The sequence below is a fragment of the Urocitellus parryii genome, chromosome 5 (genome assembly GCF_045843805.1).
Source record: "Urocitellus parryii isolate mUroPar1 chromosome 5, mUroPar1.hap1, whole genome shotgun sequence".
In the NCBI taxonomy this organism is placed as follows: Eukaryota; Metazoa; Chordata; class Mammalia; order Rodentia; family Sciuridae; genus Urocitellus; species Urocitellus parryii.
Genome location: NC_135535.1, coordinates 210,145,591 through 210,155,851, shown reverse-complemented (window position 1 = coordinate 210,155,851; position 10,261 = coordinate 210,145,591). Strand labels below are relative to the sequence as shown.

General features: G+C 52.7%; 1 long non-coding RNA gene across 4 annotated transcripts; it reads left to right on the top strand.

Annotated features, from left to right (window-relative positions):
• The first annotated feature begins 3,001 nt into the window (after positions 1 to 3,001).
• LOC144255136 (uncharacterized) lies at positions 3,002 to 9,699 on the top strand. 4 transcript variants are annotated; one of them, XR_013343659.1, is made up of 5 exons: positions 3,002 to 3,366; positions 4,686 to 4,753; positions 6,932 to 7,338; positions 7,602 to 7,787; positions 8,943 to 9,699. It is a non-coding gene; the product is annotated as an uncharacterized LOC144255136 (long non-coding RNA). The 4 variants fall into 4 exon arrangements; XR_013343658.1 differs by having other exon boundaries at positions 7,170 to 7,787; XR_013343656.1 differs by having other exon boundaries at positions 6,932 to 7,787.
• Positions 9,700 to 10,261: the final 562 nt, after the last annotated feature.

Sequence of the window (10,261 nt, the reverse complement as noted above, 5' to 3'; positions counted from 1 at the left end):
TGGAGAAAAGTACACCAGGTTAACACTGATCAGAAGACTGGGAGTACTGGGATGCTGTCTAGCAGGCACAGGGCCCTGAGTTCCATCCTCAGCACCACACACACAAAGAAAACTTGCACATATGTTTTTCTATGTCAGCACACTAGTTAGTCTTATTTTTAAAATTATTAATCCCAAATCAGTCTCTGCCTTGTAATTGAGGTGAGCCATTGATGTTTAAAGTGATTATTGAGATAGATTAATATTTACCATGTTTATTACTGTTTTCTATTTGTTGCCCTGTTGTTCATTGTTTATTGTAAATCTCTCAATTGTTCTGCTCTTTCTGGTTTTAATTGGGCAGTTTATGTGAGTCCATTTTTTCTCCTTTCTAAACATTCTTCTTTTTTACTTTTGAGTGGTTTCTCTTGAATTTGCAATGTGCACTTAGAACTCACCACTTTTTGTGTGTGTGGCACTGGGATTGAACCCAAGGGCTTGCCTGTGAGGCAAGCACTTTTCCCACTGAGCTGCAGCCCCAGCCTAGAACTCCTCACTCCTGGCACCTCCTGAGAGTGCGGATGTCTACAACAGTGTTTCCAGTCTTGTCTCCCATCCCTGAAGTGTTCCTGTCCTTCATTTCATTTGCCCATGAGTTATAACCTCCTACTGTATTGTTGTTGTTAGTGCTTTGAACAAGTAGTTTTTCTAGATCATTTAGAAATAAGAAATATAACCTTTTTACTTTACTTTTTTTGGTCCATTTCTAATACTATTTCTTTCTTTATGTAGGTATGATTTTTCTGATCTATGTCGTTTTCTTTTTCCCTAAAGGATTCCTTTTATCTTTTTTTTTTGCAAATTAAGTCTGCTGGTAACAAATTCTCTCAGTTTTTCTGTCCCTGAAAAAGCCTTTATTTCACCACCTCAGAAGCATAGTATTGATGGATGTAGAATTTTAGGTTGGTAGATGGTTTTCTTTCGTATGTGTGTGCGCGCGCGTGTGTGCACACGCACGCACATGCTTGTTACTGGGGGTTGAATCCAGGGGTGTTTAACCACTGAGATACATCACCAGCCCTTTAATTTTTTTTTTTTAATTTTCAGACAGAGTCTCACTAAGTTGCTGAAGCTGGCCTTGAACTTGTGATCCTCCTGCCTCTGCCTCCCAACTCATTGGGATTGCAGGTGTGTGCTGCTGCACCTGGCTTTGGTGGATGGTTTTCTTCTTTCAATACTGTAAATGTCTCACTCTGTTCTCAGCTTGCTTGTGTGGTTCACAAAGGGAAGTCTGAGGCAATTACCATCCTTGATTTAATTACTTTTTCACCTGTCAAGATTTGGCTGAGCAGATGTCTGGGCTCAGCCCAGGGAGGGTCCCCACGTAGTTCTGTGGCCACTGGTAGCCAGACTGAGTTCAAGTCGACTGCTTTGTCCTTGTTTACCAGGTGGAGAAGGAAGTCAAGTATTGCCTTGTGGGGAGCCATTCTCGCACGTGATTGGGCACCTCCCTGATTGGGTGTGAGGCGTTCTGGCCAAACTGTGTCGGAGCCAATCCCCACCCTCTCCAGGTGCGAGAGCCTGTCCGTGTGGGGGTGTGACTGACCATTGACCCTGAGACCAGTCACTGACCCTGACCTTGGAATGCTGCCCCCCTCGACCTTCATTGGATGGAATTTTCCCCTGAATTTCTTGTTCCCCAATAAAAGGCCACTCCCTGGTGTGCTCTTGCTCTCTCTCTCCTGCTTGTCCTGAGTAAGCCTTGCTGTTCCACCTGGTGGTTCGAGGTGAGAGCTAGAGGGAGGGCCGTCTCGGACCTGGTCAAAGAAAAAGGTAATTGAGTCTTGTGTGTTTATTTTGATCTCACTAGTTAACTTCTATGCTATGAACCTCTTGTATGAAACCAGCGTGCTGGTCGCGCGGTGGATTGCCTCAGTCCCTGAGGTGGAGGGTGGACTTCAGATCCACTGCCACCGGAGACTGTTTCTACCACTTGCACAGCTCCCTCTGCCCCGGTGCATTCCTGTTCACCCCATGGTTTTATCAGCTGTTTCTACCAGGGGGTAAGTTGGGGGCAGGCTGGGCCCTGTCCATTCTGATCAAGGAGAATCAGTACAGATCTCCCCAGGAGCTGTGGTCTTCCCAGCTCTGCGTTGCCGCACTTGGCCCCCAGGGGCTGTGATGCCCTGCACAGCCGAGCTGCTCTGCCTACCCTGGGTTTCTTCTTCTCAGGGGCATGGGCTTCGGCACCAACAGCCATGTTTCCTGAGGACCTCCACCAATCCTCTGCTTGACCCTTAGACCTGCTCCTTGTTTAATCAATTGAGTGTCAAGAACAGAAATTGAAGGCCCAGAACAGGGGGAACACAGGAATTTCAAGGCCCTTATATTTATCCTGTGCCCTGATAATGTTCTGCTAACGTCCTGTGCTCAATAAACCAAGAGCTGTTCTTCTAGGTGTAGAGAAAGAAGCATGTGTGCCCCTCAGACCCATGCCTGGGTGTAGTGTTGGGCGGAGAGCTTCGGGTGAATGCCTGCCTTGGGGACCGACCCTGTTCCCAAACCCTGGCCGGTGTATGTGGTGGTCTCCACGGAGTGACTATGAGAGCAGTTTTAGTCCTGGTAGGAATGTGGGCTGTTTTTGTAACTCACCATACAGCCTCTGAAACCCTCCCAGACTTCAAAGTTATGTCGTCATTATAATTTCATAATGTCACCTTAAAAGAGCAATGAATGTGCTTCAGCTACGATGAGAACCTGTGGGGTCTGTGGACTCCATTCTTATCAGCCACCCGTAGCAGGGCAGCTGGAAGCCCCTCTTCCCACCCCTGCACTTGCAGTGTCTGCTGCATGAGTTTGGGCAATGACTTTGCAGTTTTTCCCTCTTCTCTGGCCCCTCTGGAATCCCATGTCTCCTTCCTTCAGGGAACATGGAGTCAGCACTTTCCTGCAGCTGACTCTCCTGATTGTGTGTCAGGAGTCAGAAGCTTTTGATTTTAGTTCCTGGCTCAGCATGGTGCAGGCAGCTGGTTGTCTCCTGTGTTAGGGCTGAGGCCATGAGCCACCTCTACTGAGGGTCCTGCAGGGCATCATGGTCCTCTGGCCTTGGCTGAGATTCTTCTAGAACTATTTATGGGTAGCTGTCCAATCTCTGAAATGTGACTTGGAAAATTTCAGAGCCTATCAGATTTCCTGACCATATCAGCTTTAGTCACATCCATCCCAAGGTCACCACCAGTGAGTTGCTGTTGCGTAGACAGTAAGGTGAGAAGAGCAAGAGAGCACAGTGCTGTTGAGATGAGGAGGGGCGTCTGCCATGACCAGTAGACACCAGCCTGCTTCCAGAGGAGGAAATGGCTTCCGGGGAGAAGATGAGCTTCAGGGTCTGTGAGTATGAAAACTTGTGGAGGAGAATGAGTAGGTGATGGAGGTGGCAGTGGGTGGCAAATGTGCGGGTGATTCCTCAAAGCTCCTTAATGAGCCCTGTGGGATCCCTGAGAAGATGAGCAGGTGGTGCCGGGGCTCAGCAGCCATAGGAGAGCACCAAGACTGGTTACAGAGCTGGTCTTTGCCATGGTCCACCAGACCTCTGTGGAGCTTGGGGGCCTGACTGACATCAGGGCTGCTCAGGACTCCTCTCTGCCAAATAGTAGCTGTATATCTTAAGTATTTAGGAATTGAGCTCTGAGTAAGACAACTTCCCACTGTTTGGTGTACACAATTTTTTTAATGGGGGTACTGGGATTTAAACCCAAGGGTGCTCTACCACTGAGCTTTCTCCCCAGTCCTTTTTGTTTTATATTGAGACATGGTCTTGCTAAGTTGCTGAGGCTAGCCTCAGCCTCCTGCCTCAGCCTCTGCATTCCTGAGATGACAGGCATGCACCATTGTGTCCAGTTCACAGTGACATGTTTTTATCTGAAACACAATTGAATGGATATGATTTTGTAAATAGCTTCCCCTAATAATTATAAGAAGTGTGTGCTGGAACTCCAACTATCCAAAAAATAAAATAAAATAAAATAAAATAAAACAAAATAAAACCCTGGTTTTAGTGTTTGCCGCCCTCTAGTGTCAATCTTCCCACCACCGCCAAACTCAAGATGTGGGCTCCATCCACCTTTGGCTCTCGCAGCACCCCTGCCTCTAGGTGCCTGGGAAGCAGGAGCCTTGTTGGCCTGAACATCCCTCCCCAGCCGAGCCCTGTCCTGGACCAGTGCCGTGCCTGCTCACAGGCTCAGGGCAGGGGCCACTCTGGATCCCGTCCTACCACTTCAGGGACCTCGGTGTTTTCACCTCTCACATGATCCTCCCACTGCAGCTGCGAGCCTCACTGTGCACGTCTGCTGTCAGTGGTGCTGTCAGACATCACTGTGGGGAGGCCTTAGACCTGCAGGCCAAGCCCACTGAAGCCAAGAGCAGAGCCATGGTCTTGCATGTCCTGCAGTCCTTAGAGTAGAGACCACGTTGGTGTGCTATGAAAAACGCAGACTCGAAGCCAGTATTTGGAACAATTGAAAACTGGGCAAGGAAAAAACTCCTCCAATTTTAGGTGACTTCCTATCACATGGCAGTGTAACATTAGCAAGTGGCTGTGACTTGTCCAGGGAGGTGAGCCAGTGGACGCTGTCAGCAGTGGCACATGAGGGTGTGGCCAGTGCTGTCTGCTGGGAGGCCATCTTTTGCTCGCTGTTCTCTCCCAACAGTTCCGCACTCACCTTGGGAAACCCTGATAGAAGGCCCCTCCGAGGGAAGCAAGACCCTTCTTCCAGAGGTGTGGAGGTACAGCAGGTGGGTGGGCAGGGGCCTGAGGCCTGCAGAGAGAATGCTGAGGCTCTGGGAAGGGTCTCACAGGGGGAAAGATCCAGGCTACACATCCCACTAGGTGGCTGGGAGGAGCCCCTTGATTTGAAGCCTGGAACTGGTTCCCTGCTGAGAGGTGGCCCCAGGTAGTAGGCACCCTCCCGGGGCAGAGCCCATGGTGAGCCCCCAGGGCCCTGGCTCCAGGGTCTCTCAGGCTATGCTCTTCTCAGCCCTTCCTGGTGGGGTGACAGGCTCGTTAAGGGCTGGATCTGGGGGTGGGTTGAAAATGTACTGGGCTATGGGAGGCGTCCTGTGTTTTCAGAGAGCTCCTGCTGAGGGTGAGTTGCTCTGGGTGACTGCAGCAGAGGAGCTGTGGCTGCTGAGCCTGGCAGGGTTTTCTGTGCCCAGTGGCACCAGGGCCAGCTATCCCCTGAGAGCCTGTATTTAACTTTTGATTTTTCTCTTTTCACAGAGAATTTGTTTTCCTCTTCCACATGGGAAGCCTTGCCGAGGTCCAGGGAGGCAGGGGTTCCCAGCTGGGGGTTGTCGTAGTTGCTGGGCAGCGTCCTCAGCTGCTTTGCTTCCCTCAGAGCTGATCAGGAGGAGAGTGGGACGGGGCTCTGTCTCAAGAAAGGCTTCCGGTGATGGTGGTGTAGGCTCAGAGGCCAGGTCTGGGGACCAGAGGGGGGCTTGCTGGAGGAGGAGGTGCCCTCCACAGCACCGCCAGCTCCACGTCCTTTCCTCCCGGCTGCACTTCAGCGCGTTGGAGATTGCTGTGAGTTCCACTCAGCCAGGCTCACGGGAAGCATTTCCATCACCTCTGCCCGGAGCCAGCAAGAGGGCCCAGGTGCTGGGTGTGGGGCTGCTGCTGAGAGATCCACCTGTTTCCATCAGGTCTGTGTTTAGGACAGGCTCAGGAGGGACTGTCTTGCAGGAAGACAGGTCCCCAGAGACAGGAGGCAGGGCCCTTGAGGGTCCACAGGAAGCACCAGGGTGGACGGGGGCAGAGAGAAAGAGGGGAGTGGAGGCCAGAGCCTTTCTTGTGGCTTCCATGGGAAGGGACAGGTGGGGTGGGGCAGGGGCGCTTGGGACTGGCTGATCAGATGGATTCTGAGGCCTAGGGGCTGCCCTCGTCATCCAGTACTGGCCTTGGGGTGACCAGGCCAGTGAGTAGTGGCCTGGGCTGGTTGAGAGGCATTGGATTGGTTGGTTTGCATAGGGAAGTCCCACTTACTGGTGAGTCTCTGCATCTCTGGAGCTGGCCGTCTCTGGGGAAGCTGTCCCTCAAGGTCATCAGATACCGAGAATAGAAATGTGTTTATCCCGCTGGACACTGGAGAAGGAAGCTGGATCTGGGTGCAGAGGGTGGCCCTGGACACTGTGGTGGAGGACTTCTCCTTGGGGCTTCCCCTTGTCCTCCTGGGGCACAGCCCTTAGCCAGAGTCACTGTGAGGCTCCGGGTTGTCTGTGGTGGGCTGCGGTGGGCTGTGGTGGCTGGACCGCAGAAGCTTCCAGTGTTCCCACACATCAGAAGTGTTTTGTGTTTTGTGTTTTGTTTTTTGAAATTAACCTGTTACTATTAAATAAAATCCAGGCACAGACAGTCATGCACAAACGTGTAACTTCCTGGATCATTTGGGCAGAAACTCTTGTTGCATCACCCCTGGTCAAGAGTGTGGGGGCTCCCCAGAAGCAGACTCCGGGGGTAGGGGATGTTCTCTGTACCCCTCAACCAATGACAGACATGCAGAGGTTCCATCGGAGGTGGCTGTTGCCTTCAGCAGGACTTCAGGTGCCTGGTGACCAGCCCTCAGGGGGCTCCTTGGATCTGAAGTGAGCAGCTGGAGGCCCAGGTCCACTCTTTCCCCGGGGTGCAAAGCCAGGTTCCGCCATTTATTTTTATGTGTCCGTCAAGAAGGCTTTGTTTATTGTGGTTACTTGTGGTTTTGGGGGTGGAACCTGGGCCTTGCCCATGATGGGCAGGTGCTCCAACACTGACCTGCACCTGCAGCCCTTCTGAAGTGCTGGGATTGGAACTCAGGGTCTTGTGCATGCTAGGCAAGCTTCTACCGCTGCGCTGCACCCCCAGTGCAGATGAGATGGTCGCATGGTCTCCTCATCCACACCAGTCTTGGTTCCTTGGGACCAGGGACGATCAAGCCAGACCATGACCTCTATGCTGGTTTACTTGACCCTGCTGCACCTGCGTGCCTGGGAATCTGCAGCGCCAACACCGCCGTCTCCTCCGCCATCGTGAGGGCTGCTGAGGAACACTGGCCTCTCTCTGCCTGCTCCACCTGGGTTCAGAGGTGGCCTGTGGCCACGCTGTCTGCTCATGAAGCCACACATCCGCTCTCTGTGCTCACCCACCCTGTGTCTTTCTGCAGCACCTGGATGTCAGGCTGTCTGCTCCAGGCTCACCTCAGTGTTCACGTCACGTCCTTCCAGCGGTCTGGTGTGGGATGCTGTTTTTGATAGATTCAGCAGGGAGGCTCTGGGGGAATAGATCTCTCAAGCTATTCTGGGGATAACAGGATGCCATCGCCCAGTTTTATGGTAAATGCTGTTCACGAGTTGCCTGTCCATTTTTATGGAGGTCAGAGAGCTCCGCAGACTGTATCTCCCTTATGATGTCATTGCCGGCCCCCACTGGGGCTTCCCCTGTGCTCTGGTTACCCTCCTGTGCTCCTGTGTGTCTTGCATAGTGTGACATGCCTGTGACACGCCTGGTTTACTTAGAGACTGGCTTCTCCTCTCCATTCCCCACAACTTCTCTCTGCTGTTGCCTCGGATTCTGGGACCTGCTTTCTGGACTCCAGTGCTCCCGACCCCAGGAGTTCACACCGTCTGCCTGCTCCTGAGGCTTGGGCTCTGCATTCAGCTCAGGGCTCCATCCATCCTGGTTCTCCCTCTTGTGACTCAGGACTGTTCTGGGAGGGCTCATTTGCTGCATCTGGACACCAGCCTGGCTTGGCTGGCAACGGAAAGCACGCGTGTGTGCAGGTGTGAGTATGTATGTGGTCCTCAGTGATGAAATGCTGCCCAGTGCACCCCCTTCCCCCCAAGAAGGGGCCCTTGGGAAAGATGCAGAAAGGGGGTGCAGAGGCTACTGGGGGAGAGTACAGCTACTGGCTGACTTGGTGGAGGGTGTGGAGGGAAGGTGTGGGAGGGCTGGAGAGGAAGCAGGTGTGTAGCCAAGAGACGAGGAGCCAGGTGGCTTTGAAGGGGAGAGGGGTCTGGTGGGGAGCACCTGCAGCACTAAGATGCATGGGGAGTGTGGGGTAGGAAGGCCACCTGTAGGGACCCCTTAACGCCTCCAGTTGGACCTGGGGTTGAGTCCAAGGTAGAGCAGACCTGTTGTCCAGCTGTTCCTAGAGGACTTCCATTGGGGTGAGACTCAAAATCAGCACAGGTCATCTCGTCCCACTTTCCTCCTGAGGCCTGGTGACTGTCCCTACCTTCCTGTGCTGCAGTCAATGCTGGAGGAGAAATAACCGACCTGGGGGCACTTCCCCACAGGTGGAAGCCCAGTGTGTCCAGGCCTGACTGGGACCCTCCCCAGGACACCCACAAGATCGTCACCCACTGAATGGGCAGACAAACCTTGTCCTTTGTGCCATAGGCTCAAGGGTTGCGTGTGGCCAGAGCTCTGGCCCCGACTTGCTGGGTGGGTGGAGGCCAGGTGAGAGCAGACTCTGTCCCCACACAGACCCCGAGTCCCTGCGTGTCTGTTGTCCTGTGGTGCAGGCAGGGAGGCTGGGAGAGTCACAGGCAGGAGGCCCGGTTCACAAAGGGCTCTGTCCCCAGACTCCTTGATGGTCAGCTGGTGGGAACTTCAGGGCTTCTTCCTGGGAGACGCAGTGCAGTGAACTGCAGCAGTGCTCTGGGCCTCTCTGCAGGTGTCTGCACCGCTTATGTGGCCAGGGCAGTCTTAAGCCCCAGGCTCTGTCCACCTTGGCCGTTGAACCTCTGGGAATAGAAGGGAAGCAGGCACGGCGAGGTGGGTGGAGCCCTGGGACGGCCATGGCTGCAGGTGGGGGTGCAGCCCCTTTTGGGATTTCTGCAGTGTCAGGGCATCAGGAGCAAGTGCAGGAGTGTTATAGGTTAGGTTCCATTTGGCCCTAATAGATGCTCCTCATAGATATGCATGTCATTCACAGGTCACAGGTCATCGGAGAGATGCAAGAGTTTTGTGATCCTCTGCTGTGAGCTGGGGTCCCTGTCAACCCCTCTACCTCATCACATCCCATGGGTCAGGGTTACACGTGAGCTTCAGCTGGTTCTCAACTCTTCCAGGACGTGACGTGCATGGGTTCAGGAGAGACAGCCTGGGTGCCCTCAATCCCACCTGTTTCCTTGCAGGACTGTGCTAACCCTCTCCTTCTCTCTGGCTCCACAGTGTTCTCTCTCCCATTTCTGACTTGAAGGCAGAGGGAAAAAGCAGAGGGCTATAACCCTGGTCCTACTGGACATCGCCAGGGGACATGTGGACCTTCCATGCCTCTGGGCTAAGCACAGAGGGATACCCCAGCTCACAGGCAGCAAAAGGAATGTCTGTATGATTGTGCACAGGAATGTTTGGGGCTCCTCTGTTCTGCATTGTGGAGCAGAGTGAGGCTGCTGGCCTCCCAGGGCAGCGTCCATGTCTCTGCTACCATAAGTGACTGGGACTGACCCAGCTTAGAGCACACACATATCCTCTGGGAAATCTTCCCTCTCTAAGCTTGACACATACCTGCATCTGTGCATTTCTCTATATTTTGGGAATTCAGTCAACTGTTCAATATTTCTTGTTTTTAAATTAGATATTTTAAAGTGAGAAAAACATTTGTTCATTTTAAGTGGTTTTTTAAAAAAGAAATGATGCACAAATGGGATAACTTCATTTCAAAAATAAGAATGAGCTTTGCAACATTATACAGTGCAGTTTCACTCTCCAAATTATAAAAATTAAGACGGACCCAAAGCAGCCCAGAGCAGCACACCAGTGACGGGCTTGGCTCTGGAGGCACAGGCCGGTGCAGCACCCGTGATTCTCCTTCCCTGGGAGCCTATTTGAATTTAAATTATGCACAACAAATGTCACATCTTCCCCCATTAATCTTGGTAACCCAGGAATTCTGTACATTGAAAAAGCTCTTTGTACATCAAAGCGCCTTAAAAACGCCAGTTGCCTTATTTTCTCATGGGAGGATGTCAGTGTGATTGACAAGATGAATCCACCCTGGGCTTGTTCTAGGGGGATGGGCGGCTCTGAGCAGGGTGCTCCTGAGCCCTTTGCAGGGCTCCCCTGTCCTGAGGAACCCTTGCTGTGTGCCCTGGAGCCGTCTTGGGAGGCATGCCACCAACAGAAGGAGAACCCCGCTGCTGCCCCTGTTAAGTAAAGCTCTTTCTGGCTCCAGGGGGTGCGTCACATCTTCCAAGCCCCAAGAGCAAGTCAAGCATGCGGCAGAGAGCTGGGGAGCACAGGCCTGGCGCT